At 38.2% G+C, this 17781-nt stretch overlaps 1 long non-coding RNA gene across 2 annotated transcripts; it reads right to left on the reverse strand.

The window, feature by feature from the left end:
- Positions 1-228: 228 nt before the first annotated feature.
- LOC113410145 (uncharacterized) lies at positions 229-17466 on the reverse strand. Of its 2 annotated transcripts, none has more exons than XR_015746738.1 (4): positions 17372-17466; positions 11272-11385; positions 9962-10197; positions 229-8092 (listed from the first exon to the last, which is right to left on the reverse strand). It is a non-coding gene; the product is annotated as an uncharacterized LOC113410145 (long non-coding RNA). The 2 variants fall into 2 exon arrangements; XR_003370625.2 differs by having other exon boundaries at positions 3344-8092; positions 9962-10061.
- Between the last annotated feature and the right edge of the window lie 315 nt (positions 17467-17781).

Raw genomic sequence — 17781 nt, forward strand, 5'->3', positions numbered from 1 at the left:
GATGAGGCAGTCTATAGTTATTCATGCTTTTGATAATCATTCAGTTTTTACTTCAGGTTAACACACACTAGGAGTAACATTTCTGTACTTGTGCAGATAAAACATACAAGAACATACAACTCAATGATTCTTTTAACATAAATGCATTCCCTTATATACTGAAGGGAAAGTGAAATGGTACAAGAGAATCTTGTACATTTAACTTTCTAGAAAGAAATGACACAGACATTTTAGTGCATTCTCAGCTCATGCTGCTTTATTGCTAAAAATTATACACAGGTGCAGAGTTTCAAAGCTCATTGTTGAGCAATTGTTTACAGTGTCAAAAGAATATATTTAACACATTCTTTCCCTTCCCCAAATATGCATAGATATAAAAGCAAGCTGCCATTTGGAAAATATTAGGTATATACATAGACAAATTGTTCACATTGATACTTAATGAATAAAAGGGAATAGATTATACTCGTCTTTTCTTATCCAGATGAGTTTATCTGTTAGTAAAAGGCATACTAATCTGCCAGTCATTTTGTATGTTATCTTCAAGACTTCTTTTGCTACCAATTCTTCACAGTTTTCAAACACCAGAATAACATTTTATTTTGAAAAAAGTATAACCATTTAGTAGCCCAATCTTAAATCCTACTCTTTATAATTGAAGCACCTGCAAACAATCGACAAGAAGTCAACTTTGGAAGGAAAAACTTAGAAATGAGAAATACATTTCTAAATGTGTTTGAATCACAACTTCAATAGGTCTACCAGTAGTTACTGGCAATAGTTGTGCAAAAGTATGGTTGGAAATGTATATAACTGGGAAAATTACAAAGCCAAAAATGCATAACTATGCCTTAACAAATGTTCATAGCTAGAAAAAAGGTCAAACTTTGAGATACACTACGGGTAGTATTCAGATAAGTGAAGACTGCCTTTTTGCAAACCAGTACAATCCAGATTCAAACTCGAAATTTCTTTTTAGCACAGTTTAATAGAAAAATCATGTGCCAACTCAGAAACTGCTGCAACAACTATGCTGTTATATTTCTATTATCTGTTCTACTGCACCAATTTTTCAAAATCAAGTCTTATCAACAGCAGCGTCATGTGACACATCACTTTCCCCCTTTGCTAAACCGGGCATGAACGTGGCCAATGTGTGATGCATCTGGCCCGCAGGCCACAAATTTGACAGCCCTGCTCTAGCAGATCAAAAAAGCTACCCCCTATTTAAATACAACTTGAATGAATAATATTTAAATATCTCCAATTTTCATAAGGTAAGTTATCATTATTGCTGGTTTGAACCCAGTTCGTTTTAATCCAGCTGCCAAAGTGGTGGGGAAAAAACCTGAAAAGCTACACCTATCTTACAAAGAATTAATACCTGAAAAGTATGGACAGCTTACTCATTTTAATTACTCATTGTTTTTTTAGCTGCAAAAAGCTCTGGCTAAATTTACTATCTCTACTTAAAAATAGTCATAAACCCTAAACTGCTTAGATCATTTTTATTGCCCCATTTGGGATTTATGTATTCCCTTTTCTGTGCTGTGAAACTCTGCACCTTTTTTGTTTGTACAACTGCAGCAACCAAGAAACCCAAATTACCATTAACCATGTTCATATTATACAGGCTCATGAGCTGCTATGAACTTGGTAAGAGGCCAAAAGGGTTCATTCTACTGATTCCTTTTTCTAATACACAGTTTTGGCGTCATGCTTCGTCCCTTCTTTGTACATTTTGCCCCTTTACTAAAGAGGCAGCATGTTGTCTAAAAAAACTGAGAATCAAAGCAGTAAATTCAAGCTATTGGTATATTGGTTCCTATTGCTTCATAATGTATAAATGCATATATCAATTTACTGATAATAGCTATAACACTATACATTTTAATCATGCATAATTAGAATACTATCTCTAAAAAAAGACGGTTTGTGAGTCTATGTGCTTGTGCCAGTGGTTTTTCCCACACAAGTATTCCATTCTGATAGTTTTGTAACCTCTTCACCTGCATGGAAAAGAATTGCAATATCCAGTCCTTAAGAAATACTACACTTTATGGAATATTTGTTGTGCTGTGACTTGGAAAACTTGGAAATTCCATCTAAAACCAGCTAGGAGGTGCTCAGATTCAAAGCCTCTATCATTCATTTCCCATGTTTCTAGAATGAACTCAGTTCCTCTCTGCACATAAGTGTTCTTCTCCAGAATGCAAGAAATAGTCACCCTCCCATAACCAAATGCATTCTCTAATTATTTTCAGATTCCAATAACAAACCCTTGCATAAGTGTTCTTTTATCCCCCTTTATTAAGAGATACACCAATGTATTTATTCCAGCAATCTTTGTATAAATCTATGCATTATGCATAGCTACAATTTTTCCACATTTCTGGAACAGTTCAATTCCCTGCTTCTCTCTCTCTCTCTCTATATATATATATGGGCTCCTCCTGAACCCATCCCAAACATACAAACCTAATGCAAAACCTCAAACCAGCTTAGCCTCTTTAGATCTTGACTGAATCATCAAAGAACTACTTGCAATCTCTATTCCAGAAGCCTGTTTGTGAGAACTATTTTCTGGCACCTGCGTCAATATTGTGCTTACATTGATTTATTGTTTTTCAAAGTGCAAAATAAAGGAAAATCTAAAAATCCAAAGGGAAGTTTATATTAAAATGGATTTCACCATAAAATTTAGAGAGTAGGTAGTGATGATTAAACATTTTTAAAAGTACTAAAATATTGATGGATGAAATGCAAGCTCTATGGAGTCTTTCATCAAGAGTACTATTAAGGTTTCAATGAAACTGATCTGCAGTCAAAAATTAAGAGCTATCAAAAAAAATATTACAATTAAAGAAAGGAGAAACTACACAGAGAATAGGCAGAGTAATAAGTACAATGAAGTGCCACCTAAGAATTTTCTCTCATCTGCATTTAGAATTATATATATTTCAGTACTGAATTTCCAGTAATACTATAGTCCCTTATCACTTAGATCAAGGCAGTAATGTACTCTAGGATGAGGCTGTGGTTCTGAGATTTAGACACTTTAGCAAGCAATTAACAGTCTAACTAGTTCTTCCAGAATAGCACCACATTCAAGTCTTTCATGCAATCCTGAGTCCTCGCATTCAGATGAGAGTAAAAAAAATTTTACGAGCAATGTTCTATTCAGCCTAGCACCAGCTGAGCCAACAGTGAAAAAGGTTTGTAAATTAGCTGCTCAAAAAATGTGAGCAGTGAAAATTGTACTGATATAGATACAAGATACCTTTAGGATTCTGCAAATGGATATTTAAATAATCAAGTAGACAACCACTATAAGTGCAAATAATTTTCCAGGAAAACTGAGTTTAATGAATACCTCCGATCTATTTTGTGATCAAAAGTCACAAAATATGAACTAAATGTTTAATTAAACTTCTGAATATTTTAGAAACTTGTGCTAATTTGCATTGATCAGTATAAATACGTAGAACAGAAAGTTCTATAGAATGTATATAAACATGCATGCGTGTATATGCCTTTCATTTTAAAACTGCCACCTTATCCATATAGATAAATGATACCAAAGAATGTAAAACAAAAATAAAAGTAAAGCCACTTTCTTTAAATATATGTCCCAGCCTTGCAGCTGAATCTGGTCAATCAAATCCTACTTATGGCAGATTTCTATATTAGATTTATAGTTTACCTGGTCTTCAGTATGCACATGCATACAAAGTTCGTGCAACTGAACTTTAAAGAGATATAAACTGCATTCTCTAGAATGATGAAGGTAAGAGTTTGCCAGACAGAGTGAACTGAAAGTTGCTCTCCTTCTTCCAAGTCTACAAGTGGCTTTATAAAATTAAAAAAGTATATATTGAAACCAGATCAGATTTGTTTATAAAAGAAAATGAATACAAGAATTATACAAGCACTAAATTATAGAAGCACTTTTCTTTTAAAGAAATTCACAATTCGGTTCAAAAATTTGGATCCCCAAACTCCTAAATTATATTCCTGGACAGAATCCAGCCTCAAGGATTCTTAGTTACTTCAGAAATGATGATCAATGATCTATAAGCATGATCTATCAATGATCTATCAATGATCTATAAGCATTCTGTGTAAGTTCTCATCAGTTTCATACACAATAAACCTCTTTCCTAATTATATCATTTTTGAAAAATAAAATCATTCTCAAATTTTTCTAAGCTTCACCCTATAGCATTCAAGCACATAGTGTTGTGGTAGAGAGGAACTTACCAACTTTTAATGAGAAATTCAACTTCCTGCAACACAGAGCACAGCAAACCTATTTGGTTAATACCATTTATTCTACTATACTATTCTTGCCAATGCAAGTTACGTCCTAATACATGCAAACAGTTATTGCTACTAAAGTTCTATTTATTGTCATCTTATGGCTTTATTTGCATCAGGGATTTCCCCCACCCCCCACATACTGTGCTATTTTGCATTCCAGTTTCAGAGGTATTTTTCCATCAATTCTCCCAATCATCAGCCCCATTTTATTCAATTATACTGCTGTTCAGAAGAGAGCCCCAAAAGATCTCAAGGTCCTTACAATTCATCTCCAAACAACACACCTTGCCACTTTCAATGAGAAAATAGAGAGTTCTTTAAATGTAATTCTGCAATTTACAGAATTACAGTTACATTACAAGTATCATATTATGTTTTGCCAATAAAGAAATACAAAGTCAAAGACATCTTTTCTCTCATCAAGGTGGCCATTTATAGAGAAGTTTTTTTTAAAAAAAAGATGCAGTATCCCCTTTAAGCTAAAAGTAGCATTTAAACCATAAAGATCACAAAGAACTAGATTCATAACTTAAAACATGACTTGTTTAAACCAAAAATAAAGTAGATGAGTTACCTAACTGTGTAATTTCAGAAAAGAGGGGGGAAATCTACTAAGATTAATTACTGTAATATATAGATATTTGGATGCAAGAAATAAATGTGACTAATTAGTAAGAAAACTCCAACAAATGCTTTACCAAAATAATGAGGTAAGCAAAAAGAATATTTTAATAATAAACAATGCTAATAACTTAGATGCATTCAGAATTAGCAGTACAGTGACAGTGTTTCTAGATTAGTCAATTTTGCAAGATGCTACTCTTGATTAATAGCTGCCACATTGCAGATATGTGCAAGCTCCAATCTATCATTCAGTTTCTACAAGCAACAATTACATTGTAAAAGATTACCAATTCCTGTCTTAATGCAAGCACAAAAACAATCAACAAATCTGATTCAAAAACATATCAAAACTTTTTCTGGAAAAAAGCATGAATGGGAAAGACTAGTCATATGCTTATTCTAGTCCCTAAAATTTAAAAATTTACACTATCAGTTTTTTTTTTCTCATTATAGCAAAATATTCCATGATTCACAAGGGGTTTTGTTAAAGATTATTACTTCTATTAGGGTTTTTACATGCAGTTAAGTGCACTCAAAATATACCTGGCTGGTTAAAGATTTTCATGCAATCACTATGAAATTCACATCTCACTGATTCTATGCAGCAGTTTCTTCTACCATTGCCTAGAAAGGACACTGCATCTTTAGACCATGACCATAACCATGTCAGTTTCCTATAAGTTACATAATCAGCTTCATTAATTTGTCACTCTGAAATTGTAAAAAAGTACTACTAGGCTCATGCACTGATCCTAACATGGCACTACAGTTTTGCTACAAAGCACTAATGCTTATGGAACTATACACATTTTAAAATGGAAGACATTGGTGATTTTGTTGTTCTCAAACAACTTGTAACATTTTGTCCACAAGTATTAAAATATATTTATATGTATATATTATACTATTGCACATGCCCCATATTTGCTTCATCTTTCAGATGTGAAAGATTTCCTGCCAAGGTGGACAACAGATGAGTATGTAAAACTAAAAAAAAAAATGAGGCAATATTGCCTGCGAATAGAACTGTTAAGGAGATGCACATGGATAACTAAACTAAAATTATTTCCTGGGCATAGAGAGCAGTGTTGTTGTTTTCTCAAATGCTAGGTTTACTCTTAATTCAGTCCTATTCAATAGAAATAGATACATTGTTACAGTGGCATTTAGTGAGAAAGGAGATAAAGAATCGGTTTTCTTCTTAAACAATATGATCGTTTTCTAATTATTTGGGGAAACTAAATTACATTTCCCCCCCCCCCGCCCCCAATGTACTGTATTATCTTCTCCACAAAAATCTCTGAGGTATAAATAGCTAAAGCAACATCCAAAAAAACTGATTAAATTCACGCTTTCTAATTTTTAGTAAGAGTTTCAGAGAACAACTTCATTAAGATAGGTTTTACTTCTGAAGCCCTGATAAATCCAAAAGGTATCCAAATTATTTTAAAATTTAAACTTGTGTATGAGTAAATTTCCAAATTTCACAACTCTTTTGACTATTAAATATTTCATTTTTGTCCTGTGGCTATAGATTTTAAGCCCTCTGAAAGTGTTCTATTGTAACACTTAAAAAAAAAACAATTGTACAGGTAGTCCTTATTTAGTTCTTATTATGCCAGTTACAATAGTGATGAAAAAGTAACTTTATAACTAATCCTTGCATTTATATTTGCAAGTCTGTAAAGCAAAGGAAAGCGGAAATAAGATCTCAACAACAAGTCAGTTTCATTGACTGACTGCTTTGCTTAATAACCAAGATGCCAGTTCCAACTGTGGTTGCTAAATGAGGACTACCTCTACTTCATTTTTATTCAAATAAAGCAAAAATAATGTTTACTCTTTTATCATATATAAGCTAAACACAACATGATGACAAGCAAATATAAATGCTTTGCTCGGCATATTCCCCTTATTAAACTATTTAAAATATACAAACATCCCAAATGTTCTTCTAGCAGCCACTTTAACTTTGAAAAATAACGATCAGCCAAAAGCATTCAACATTCTTAGCTATGACTAACAATTGTGTTACAAATGTACTTCCTTTAACTAAGAGTGAGGATATTGTTAAAACTATTAGCAAACCCACATTAACCTTTTAATAAAACTGAAATAAGGTGCTCCATGGCTCAGCAAGGGAAGAAGACATAGGCCTTTGCACCCATTGTGGCAAAAAGCAGCTTTTAAACCAGCCTGAAATAGTCTAGTAGAAACAAACACGATGCAAAGAATGTTCTGCAAAACATGTTTAGAACACAATTCCCACCTTAACTCTGGGTGACCTATTAAGAAATAATAAAGAAGCCCTTCCTGAGCATGTCTAATTTTTGTTCATGCAGTGGAGTTTTACATACAAGGTTATACTGGCATTGTTCCTTCTTTCAGGTAAAAGCCTGGATAATTAAGTCATTGTTCCTTTTATTGTTGAATTCCTTAGGGAAGAAATGGGATACCAAGTAAATTCTACTGTCCAAGGATTACTTTCTATACCTTTAAGTCTCCAACCTTCATTTTGTGGGACATATTATCAATATCCCCACTTTCCAGCTTTATAATTCAATTATACATAATTCAATTGATGCAACTTTACATAGTTGCATCAAGATTTACTTGCATCAAGATTCCATTAAAATCTAATTATAAACTGGCTCTTTTAAGGAAGGAAAATCTTTCAAACTATTTCTCTTTTTTCTTTTGTAACACATGTACATTCATGGTCCTTCTGCCACATTTTTTCATCAAGATTTATGAGACATTGTTTCAAGAACATACCAATTTGTTAAGTTCTCCAAAGATTTTGTGGTGAATTGTTTTACTAAAGTATACTGAATGAATCAAAGTGTTAACAAGAATTAACAATTACTCATATTGTAATGCACAATCATGTTTAAAGGGCAAAAACCATAAGCAAAGGCCTGGTTTACATGAGAGTCCATATATTCATTTTAGTTGCTTTGCAAGGATTGTACTTTCATCCCGTATAATTCTGCTTCATGTGGTAATTTTTTATGATGAGAAGATGTAAAAGAATCAAAGCAACATGTCTTCATTTCCATTTAGAGAAATAGAGTTTTCTTCTCAAGATGGGCATTCAGGAATAACAACTCTTTAAGAAACAGAATCTCCTGGGTCAAAAGGAAAAGACCTGGAATCAAACATACAAAAATTATTTATTTATATCTCACCTTTATTATTTTTACAAATAACTCAAGATAGTGAACACTTCCAACAAACCGTCCTCCTCCTATTTTTCCCATCACGAACCTATGAGGTGAGATAGGCTGAGAGAGAATGACTGGTCTAAGATCAGCCAGCTGCCTTTCATGGCCAAGGCAGAACTTGAACACAATCCTAACCCTAACCATTAGATCAGGGGTCTTCAAACTTCACAGCTTTAAGACTTGTGGCCTTCAACTCCCAGAATTCCTCCTCCAGTTATGTTAGCTCAGGAATTCTGGGAGTTGAAGACCACAAGTCTTAAACTTGCCAAGTTTGAAGACCCTTGTACTAAATCAAACCAGGTCTCAAACAAACTGTCTCTCAATTAATATACTGAATCTGAAAACAATATTTCATTTCATAGAAACTTGGCATTTTAACATTGAAAAATAATCTGCAGATGAATTTTAGATAATATGAACAACTGGGGTATTGTGCCATTAATTATGGTCACATTCTGCTTACTCTTAAGACTCATTAATTTCCCACAGACAGCAAGACCACTTTATAAGCCTAGAATCTGAACTATGTTTGCCTCCTGATACATAAATATCACTGGAAAACATTGTCATGAAAAGCAACTGAGTATGGAAAATAAATCTTATTTCTACTGCAAATAGCAATAGCGTTTAGATTTATATACCATCCCGTAGCGCTTTACAATGTAGAAGCATTATTTGCATATGAAAATATTTATTGTGCTAAATGTACAATATAAAGTAGTATAATATCAGTAATAACAATTGAGTTGAGGTCCCAGCCGTTTATCATTTGGGATGCAGGAGAGGCTTATTTTAGGTATTAACGGTATTTAATTGAAAGCTGGCCATGGAATAAAAAACAACAGAAAACAAATTTTCATGAAAATGATAGTAGTATATAAGCCACTAACAATAACAAAGAATGTTCAGTCATTTCAATATAACCTATATTGTGAGTTTGTAAGCAAAGCTTGCAGAAAAGAATTTATTTTGAACCAATTTTGAACCAAGGATGAGAGTTTGAACCAATTCCAAAATACACATACTAATTTTCCATTCCTACATATTTTTTATGCGTGTGTCAATCCAGAGCCTTTATCTGCTGCAGAACCCTTTCCTGAAGGCCTCTGATGGCGAAAAAGAGGCCAGAAGGCGCTGTATGCTTCAATCCGGTATTTTTTTATCGGCTGCAGAAGCCTTTCCTGAAGGCCTCTGACGGCAAAATGTAGACTGGGGGCGACATGCGCAAGTGGTGGCAAGCAGCCACAGAAGTGGGCTGGCAAGGTGAGGCAGGTGTCAGGATGTATGAGGCCTGGCTGCAACTGTCTGAAGGTAAGCAGCTCTACCCCGCTCCATCCCCACCCTGAATTGAGTTTTACCCCATGCGTCTTGCCTCACCCCATGAAACCAGGTATAACAGAGTGGGCAGGATCTTAACTAGGGCTTATTTTTTGGGGGGGTAGGGCTTATATTGGATGCATGTGTAAAAATCGAGCTAAGGATTATTTTCAGGATAGGTCTTATTTTCGAGGAACAGGGTATTATAATTTTAATAATAATTTTAATAATAATAAGCATACTATGGTTTACTGCTTTTAACGTAATCCATCCAGAGTTATCTTGTGATGAGATGGGTAGCAAAAAATATAATAAAATAAATAAATATCAGCACATCTTCAAACTACTGATAATATAAGAGGTCCAAATTAGACTGGAATGTTTTAAAAATGGGCTGAAAGAAGCTATTGGCAAACAACTTCCACATCATGCCAAGAAATCTACCAGTCCATAATTTTACCAGGAAGCAAGATTACCTTGAAGAAGTTTTTATCTTTAGTGATGGATCATTCTTGACTTCTCCTCCCTTTTGGATGATAGGGACATTTGTTTGCTTCCAATTCCATTACAATTTCTCTGTGAATGTAGAATGTTCTTAAATTATAGAAAAGTCCTGATGAAGATATTCTAAGATTAACTTCTAAAGGAGGAGACATTCATATAGAGCAAGGTTCTCCAACACCTCATCCATGGCCCAATGCCAAGCTGCAGCCTGTTGGGAATAAGGCCGTGGAAGTTGTGACTGCATGCACGTGCGAAGCTGCATTCATGAAAACAGTGCATACATGAAATAATCCTCCACCCCATTGCCGCCACCTCTACAGGTCCATCAAGCTGTAAAGATTGGGGACTGCTGATATAGACGAATGTATTCACAGAACATATAATTGGGTTTATTCTTCTGGAATACATAATTGTTATTTTCACTCAATTCTCTAACCTATTAAGATTGTTTTTAATGGAGAGGAGGGAACTTGCTTTCCACCTAATCCAGGGGTGTCAAACTCACATCGTCACATGATGCAATGCATCACATGACGCATTGCAACTCTTTCCCCCTTCGCTAAACCGGGCGTGAGTGTGGCCAGCATATGACGCATCTGGCCCATGGGCCACGAGTTTGACAGCCCTGATCTAATTTATCCTGATCTAATTTATCCTAATTTTCACCTGGAAATTTGATAGGCATTCTCTCTGCTTCCTTATTCAAGTCACCTCATTTTATACCTCACTCCCAACTTGATGAGGAATTACTAATAAGTACTGCTTATTTTCAAACCAGCTATGTATCCATTTATTTCTCATGATATCCAGCCCAAACAATACATTAGCTTGCTAAAGCAGAATCACATGGGGTACCCCACTTAACACTTCACTGAAATCAAGGCATATTTTGACCATTGATTTTCCAAATTACTATTACCCAATTGAAAAAAATGAAGGATTAGTCTGACAAAATTTATTTTGTGAAAAGCCCATTATGATTTGATAATTACTGCAATGTTTTTAAAATGTTTACAGGATATCTCTTTCAGATCTGCTCTAGAATCTGCCCACGTAACAATGGAAGAATGACCATTATGACATTTTCCCACTTTTCTTTCTTTGAACATAGGAAAAACTTTCATCCAATTATCCAGCACTTCATAAGTTTTCTAGAATTTTTCAAATATAAAGCATAAAAGCTTGACACATCAGCAAATTTCTCTAGCATTCTGGGATAGATAAATCTGTCAAATCAAAAAAAAGCAGGCCACACACAATTTGATGAACAAAATGCACTTACCTTTCATTTCATGCTGCACTGATCATTTTATCATTTTTGCCTGTAGCTTTCGGTTAATGCAAATTTTGACTTCCAACTACTATGATATATGCTTGGGCCTGGAGGGGCACAGACCTGGAGGGGAGAACAAGATATTAAAAGACACATTACAAATTGCTGTTTTCTATCTGGTAACCATTAAAGACCTTTATGTTATTCCTTCATATTGGAGCAAATCTCCACAGATATGCATTAAACTCATAATTGACAAGTTTTGACGTTATACCTTTCAAATACAAACTGAATTTATCAAACAGAAAGGTGACAAACAAGCCAGTATTTGGACTATAAAAACCCAGACTTGAATCATAAAATTCCGCCTTACTTATTTTGGCCATGTCATCTGATCAAACTCACTAGAAAAGCAGTTATGCTCAGAATAGTCAGCAATAAAAGGAAACGAGGTCATAAAAAACATGGTGGTTAGATACCAATAGCCAGACCATGAAAGAATTGAAAGAAGCTACACAAGATGGATAATGTGAAGAGAACCAGTCCATAGAATCTCTGAAAATCAGACATGATTGAACAGATAGCATCATCAATGTTCCTGAATGCTGATATGAACACCATCAACCTACCAGAAATACACAATTACATATCCTTATCCATAATTTGGATATGCAATTGGTAAATAATGGCTCGTTAAAACCTTAGCATATAGTCTGCATAAATAGTTTTGGTTTAGATTTTCTTTCACCTTCATTACATGCAACAGTATCAGAACTTTCTAATCCCAATTAGTGTTTGCATTTATCTCTGAAATAGGACAAGTACCGTATATACTCGAGTATAAGTCGACCCGAATATAAGCCGAGGCACCTAATTTTACCACAAAAAACTGGGAAAACTTATTGACTCGAGTATAAGCCGAGGGTGGGAAATGCAGCAGCTACTGGTAAATTTCAAAAATAAAAATAGATACCAATAAAAACTTTCACTAGGACAGTTGAGAATAAGTTTGATGTTCACAATTTCCTCTTTGAAAGAGACCAGTAAATAGGGAACAAGAAGATGAAGAAAAAAAGTGTGTTTTTTCACACTTTTCACACTGCAGTGAACAAAAATGGCATCGTAGGAACAGGCTTATTCTCAGTCCAAAGGTTTTTTGTGATTTCTTTCCTGATTTAAGGGAAGTTTGGGAAAGCGATATCACTATCATGAAAAGTTTAACTGATTCACTAACCCAAAAGATGATGATGATGACAGTGGGAGGCAGGAGTCACTCTCTCCCTTGCAAGAAAAAAGCAAGAGCCGTGCTTATGATCTCTCTCTCTCTCTCTCCCGGTAATACAGTCAAGCCCTTTCCAGCACGCGCAATCTGCCGCGCAGCTTTGAACCTTGCAAATGCAAAATCCGGGGTTTTGCATTTGCAAGGTGCAAAAGTGGCGGCGGATTGCGCATGCTGAAAGGGCTTGACTGTATTACAGGAGAGAGAGAGAGATCATAAACGGCTCTTGCTTTTTCTGCAAGGAGAGTGACCCCTGCCTCCCACTGTCATCAACATCTTCTTCTTTGGGTTAGTGAATCAATTAATTTGGGAAATGATCTCACTATCATGAAAGTCAGTGTTCTCTGCCCGTGGGCGTTTGAAGAAAACGCCCGCGGCATATCCATGCGCATGTAAGGGAATCAGAAATCCCGCGTTCAACGCCTAGCACGCAGCTGTGAGCAAATACTGGGAAAATCTGATTGATCAGAAGGAAGGAGGCAAAAGAGGGAGGGGTGGTGGTGGACGGAGGTCCCACTGGTATTTGTGAAACACTTGGTCGGCAGCGCTTAAAGTCAACGTCCTGGCTCCCACCCACCCAAAGCCACGAAGTCCCCCCAATTGCGCAGGCCAGAATCGCCCTCCCCTCGGGGCAGCAACGACGCCCGGTGTTTCCCGAGACAAGAAGCTCCGCCGTGCAATGAAAGCGCCCTGGCTCTAGGCTCGCGGGCTCAGAAAACAACGCGAGCCGAGGTCGCTTGGCTCCGCTCAGCTTCATTTCCTCAGCCCCAGCTGCTTTCAGTCCGCTCGGGAGGAGGGGAGGAGGTGGTGGCGGCGGCTCACGTTGTTTTCTGAGCTCTAGGCTCTAGGCTCAGAAAACAACGCGACCAGTCGCTCGCTCCGCTCAACTTCATTTCCTCAGCCCCAGCTGCTTTCAGTCCGCTTGGGAGGAGGGGAGGAGGTGGTGGCGGCGGCTCGCGTTGTTTCTGAGCTCTAGGCTTTAGGCTCAGAAAACGCGAGCTGAGTCGCTCGGCTCCGCTCAACCGTTTCCTCAGCCCCAGCTGCTTTCAGTCCGCTCGGGAGGAGGGGAGGAGGTGGTGGCGGTGGCTCGCGTTGTTTTCTGAGCTCTAGGCTCGCGGGCTCAGAAAACAACGCGAGCCGCTCGCTCGGCTCTGCTCAGCTTTGTTTCCTCAGCCCCAGCTGCTTTCAGTCCGCTCGGGAGGAGGAGGAGGAAACGAAGCTGAGCGGAGCCGAAGCGACCTCGGCTCGTGTTGTTTTCTGAGCCTGCGAGCCTAGAGCCAGGGCGCTTTCATTGCACCGCGGAGCTTTTTGTCTCGGGAAACACCGGGCGTCCTTGCTGCCCCCTGAGGGCAGGGCGATTCTGGGCTGCGCGATTGGGGGACTTCGTGGCTTTGAGTGGGTGGGTGGGAGCGAGGACGGACGGAGTCCGTGAAGTGGGGCTTGCCTGCCCTTGCTGGCTGCCTCTGCTTCCTTAGGGGCGGGAAGGGGGCTCATCTGGACCAAGGGTGAGTCTCCCCCTCAGTTTCCCCTGAAGGATCTTCCGTCGCTTTTGCCTTCTCCCTACATCTTCCCTCTGTTAAAAATCGCCCCCCACACACACACTTATTTTCGGCGGATAGATTTCGTGTCTGAGCATTCTCCACATGGCGGTGGGTCTTTCCCCCTAAAAACAGTTAAAAAGAAAAAACAATATATCCTCATGCAAGAACTTTTCTGCTTCCGATTACCCCCATGCTTAAAAGTTGCAAAGGAAACAGGGAAGCAGGGAAGCAGGGAAGCGGCTGCCCAGCTCCGGAGCTCCACACCATTTTTTTTTTCAGAGGGAATCTGACTCGAGTATAAGCCGAGGGGGGTTCTTTCAGCACAAAAAAATGGGCTGAAAAACTCGGCTTATACTCGAGTATATACGGTAATTAAAAAGCAGCACTGGGAGTGGTGGAGTTCTAGTTCCCAGTGCAAGTACATTCTTGGTCTCTGAAGCCCACCTTTAAATTTGGGGAAAACTGGAGAAGGAAATGTTATGTTTGCCATATTGAACTCTTGAAAGAACAGTAGCATATAAAACTAACAAATAAATCCCTACACTAAAATGTAAACTATTGGGAAAAATAGATACACATCCTTAAGCCTTATAGATATTTAGTAACAAAGTTACCATTAACTATTCCTCCCTAAATGCTTTACTAGATTAGGACCCCAAAAAGCACAGTGTTTAGAGTGGGATGTTATAATTACAATATTATCAATTTTATATCCCGTCTTTCCTTCAGAAGTTCAATATCACTGAATAATAACTGGCCTCAAATCATCTAGTTAATTTTCTGCCTGAGAGTAGATTAGAATTTGGGCCTCCCCAGTCTTTGTCCATCAACCTGTTATACTACACTAGTTCACCAGGATGGTCCTTTTTGAGATTTTTGTGCCCAACAAGTAACAGAAAACAGAAAATTGTCCACTTGTATTATTCTACAAAAAGCCTATTTAAATTTTTAAAGAAATATTTATTCATTATAAATACCACCATAATACACATGTGTCATATTGACCAGTTTCAAAGTTAAATCCCTCCATGACTTAACTTATGAAATATATTTATAATACGCCTAGAGTATCACTAAAATAACTACATTCTGAATACAAATATTCAGCCCCTTCATATTTTATATTAAAAGCAATGTCATACTCTTGACTGTTTTGAATAAAATATTTAAGCTACGTAAGTTGTACTTTAACTATTTTTTTTTCAAATGGTTCATTTGAAAATCTTTCAGCTAATAGAAAATATAAAATTTATTACTATGCAGCATTTCTGTCAGGTCACCCTATTTTGTGAGTTCTTTGGAAAAGTCATAAGACTCCAACAAAACTATTCAGAGGAATTCAAGACATTTTCAGGCACCAATTCCCAGCTGGGTGCCATGCTTGTCATATCTGGGGGAGGGGGGAATCTAATTTGGAGATAAGTGTCATCTCTTAAAAGTAATCACATGCCTTCAAGGAAAGAGCCTAATCTAGAATATTCTCTACTGATCTAATCCCCCAAAATGAAAAAAAAAACCACCACAACTACAATTTTGTTTCATTAGTAAGGCTAATAAAAATAACTTCGCATATAAGTCCCCTGTTTCTCCGCATCTGTCCCTTTAATTCAATATTTCAGCAGCTGAATAAATAAAACTCAGAAGTACTCATTAAAAATATCTACTCCAATAGATGCAGCTGCTTTCAGAGTAGGTGCTAATGAATACATTGCCTATGAATCTATTTGAAATTCAATCCCCAGCCATCTGCAGAATTGTCTAACAATTCTCTATTACTGGTACATCCAAAAAGATCTATTCCCTAGATGTCTCAGCATTTTCTAAAACTAGTCATTACCGACTTCATAAGCTCATTGTTCCTACCATTGCTCTTTTATTCCTATTTTTTAAAAAAAAAACCAGTTACTCTTACAAATATGCATATATCACTAGAAACTAAATTGAAAAGAGGAATTCAAAATGGAAAAACACTGACATAACATTGAAATATCAGTTGGAAAAATATATCTGCCTACATTTTGCCCTCCTACCCATTCCCATCCTAAATTTGAATTCCCAAAATACCAGAGGGCATGTAACCAAGTGTAATTCTGAATCCAGGGAAAACAAAAGAATAGCCACTAATCCAGTTTCTTAAAATAAAGGGACAGCCCACTTTTGGCAATATTAAAGTAAGAGATGGGTCACTATACAAAATGCCACGAGCAAAAAAAAATGTATCAATTTGGCAAGAAAAAAATGGACAGAAAAAAAACTCTGGGGCAGGACAAGAAGTCTCAACTACAGCCTTCCTGCGAACCTAGACTCTGTAGAGATGAAAGCAGGAGCCAGAAAAAAATCTGTAGTTTTATATAGCGCTGTATCTATAACCAATAAACCAAGTACAGGTAGTTCTCAACTTACGACCACAACTGAGTCCAATATTTTTGTTGCTAACTGAAACATTAAGTGAGTTTTGCCCTATTTTACGACCTTTCGTGCCTCTCACTGTTAAAAGGAATCACCACAGATGATAAGTTAGTAACATGGTTGTGAAGCATATCTGGCTTCCCCATTGACTTCGGTCATGGGAAGGTCACAAAAGGTGGTCGCAAGATCCCAAGACAACCTTCATAAATTGCCAAACCTTTTGATCGCATGACTATGGGGCTACTGCAACGGTCGTCAATGTGGGAAAACAACGGTCATAAGTCACTTTTTTCAATGCTGTTGTAACTTTGGTCACTAAAGGAACGGTTGTAAGTCGAGGACTACCTGGATCGAGCCTGCATTACAACCGTAATGTTCGCGGCCCAACAGAAACTCTTCCCCCACCCCCTAAAAAAACATTCTGGCTTTCATTAGCCATTCTAGTGGGAAAGGCTAGCGGTGCCTTCCTTCTCAGTCGCAGAGCTCGGTGGCACCCGAAAAGCGCCGCGTTTAACCAATCTCCGCTCTCCCCTTCCAGCTCCAGCAGAAGCAAAAAGCTGCGCCTTTCGGATACTATCACCCCGCTGGCGCCCATTATAGGTGGCACCCTAAACCAGGGAGGGAGGGAGGAAAGCAGCAGGGAGCCGTTTCGAGCCTAAGTCGGAAGAAGAGCTCAAGGTCGGTTCCAGAATCCTGGAACTTCTTCTAATCAAGAGGCGCGCGCGATAGTGGTGGGCACACACTGGGCGCAGGTCCCCGTTCACCCCGCGAATGAGCCGGGCCAAAACAACTCCTTGCACCGAGTCGGGCTTCTGTCCAACAAGGCCCCGGTGCTCGCCGCCCGCTCCGCCGCGGCGCTTGGGTTTCCCCGCTCTCTTACCCCGGCTGGGGCCCCAGGGCCGCAGCCCGCAGCAGCTCTCGCTCCACTTCTTCCCCTTCACTCCGCCATCTTCCCCTCCCTGCTTCCGGTCACCCAATCCGAGCCCGCGCGAAAGGATCACGTTGCCGACGGCTCTCCACTTCTATTGGCCCGAGCTCTTATCGGTCACCTCCCGCTTTTGATTTTTATTGGGCGGCCAACCGAGTCTTGAGCCGCCTCCGCAACACGGAAAAGCCATTGGCCAAAGCGAAAGGGGTGGGGCACGCCTTCCTTCGCCTGGAATTGCTCCGCGGCGTCGCTATAAGGTAGAAGACTCGTGGGTTGGTGCGTTCCGGCCATTCCCAGCGCCTTGAAGGAAGAAATAACCTGCGGGGTGGTTGGCGGCCGGTTTGTATTGGAAGCGACTCGGA

Source organism: Notechis scutatus, chromosome 1 (assembly GCF_049901735.1).
Source record: "Notechis scutatus isolate UNSWTSFEM ecotype Mainland chromosome 1, rNotScu1.2, whole genome shotgun sequence".
NCBI lineage: Eukaryota > Metazoa > Chordata > Lepidosauria > Squamata > Elapidae > Notechis > Notechis scutatus.